Raw genomic sequence first — 1,759 nt, 5'->3', positions numbered from 1 at the left:
ACCCCATGACACCATTGGCCAGCTTCTTTCCCTTCCTCATTGTCAGTATCGCCTTCCCTTACTGTAGTGGTTCTCAACGGGTGCTCTACAGCGTCCCGGGGGGCGTTAGGGTGACCTTAGGGGGCGTTGAAGGGGAGACAGTTGAGAGGCGGGGGGCACCCAATTGCAAATGGGTGGGTCTATTTCACTTTGTAATACTATGGGGGGTGTTGGCAGGCTCATGATGAGGTCAAGGGGGTGTTGGCAGGCTTATGGTGAGGCCAAGGGGGCTTTCGTTCAAAAAAGGTCTGAGAACCACTTCAACAGCTTACAGCAATTGCAGCACCTCCTTCACCCCAACCCCCCTTCATAGCTTATCGTAATAACTCCTTTCTGCACTTCTCTTAGTTTCGTTTCTGTCCACAGTGCTTCTTGTCATCGTTCACTTTCTCTTTCTCCAAAAGCCCCCTGCTCTCTCTCTCTCTCTCTCTCTCTCTCTGATTCTCCATGTCAGTGATTTTTTTTTCCCACGGTTTATTTTAAGACTTTTCTTATTACATTCAGAAGATGCAATTGAAATACAATACAGTCTGGTTTAAAGAAGAAAAAATATATAAACAAAAATAGCATATGAAATATCTTTAACAACAGGACACCCAACCCCCCTCCCATCAACCCACCCACCCGTCTGAGCTTATAGGCTGTGCTAACAGAAGAAGTGAACCAGGACTCACAACAACAACAACAAAAAACCAACAAACAATGACAAAAAACAACAAAAACAAAAAACAACAAAAACACATACACACAAAGTATTCATCAACAGAAAAACTGTTCTGAGAGACATCTGATCGGAAAGGGCGGGGGTGGGGATGGGGGGGTGGTCTTAAGTCTACAATAAAAATGGAAGACATAAGGAGAGTTACATCATAGTGGATCTGACAGTGGCATGTCTAAGGATTCAACATGGGTAAGAAAGGGCTCCCAGACTTTATAGAATTTGGACACAGCTCCTTTCTTCAAGTGTCTAATATTTTCGTGTTTTGAAAAGAAGAGGACATCTTTTGTCCAAAGGGAGTGTGGCGGAGGATGTTTAGATTTCCATTAAATCAAAATCAAAATTAACCTCCTAGATATAGAAAACAGAAAAGCAACAAAGTGTAATTTGGATGAAGATATCTTGATAGTGTCAAACAAGACTGGTATGGGACATGGGTCTAATTCAATTTGCAGCACATCTGAGACAGAAGAGAATATAGAACACCAGAATGTATGTAAAGAGGTGCATGTCCAAAACATGTGTACCAGAGTGCTGCGGTGTTGGCAGCATCTATCATGAAGTGGATCAGTGTTAGGATAAATGCGGGACAGCCTAGCGTTTCTCCAATATACACGGTGCAAGAGTTTGCATTGTATCACCCCGTGCCTAGCACACACTGAAGACGAGTGGACTCGGCCAAGGATCCAATCCCAGACCATTGTCAAATCCATTCCCAAGTCTTGAGACCAGAGTTCGAGTAGGGTTTCATCAGAAGAGGAACAAAGAGATAGTATAGTTGTATATAGTATGGATATCAGCCCTTTGGGAAAGAGAGGTATCCTAAAAATCTTGTCGACAGAGATATCGGGAGGCAAAGAAATCATTTTTAAAAATCTTAACAATATATGTCTGTGTGTGTGTGTGTGTGTGTGTGTGTGTGTGTGTGTGTGTGTGTGTGTGTGTGTGTGTGTGTGTGTGTGTGTGTGTGTGTGTGTGTGTGTGTGTGTGTGTGTGTGTGTG

This window comes from Engraulis encrasicolus, chromosome 1 (assembly GCF_034702125.1).
Source record: "Engraulis encrasicolus isolate BLACKSEA-1 chromosome 1, IST_EnEncr_1.0, whole genome shotgun sequence".
NCBI lineage: Eukaryota > Metazoa > Chordata > Actinopteri > Clupeiformes > Engraulidae > Engraulis > Engraulis encrasicolus.
The sequence above is the reverse complement of the archived record's forward strand: the minus strand, read 5'-3'. Positions refer to the sequence as shown.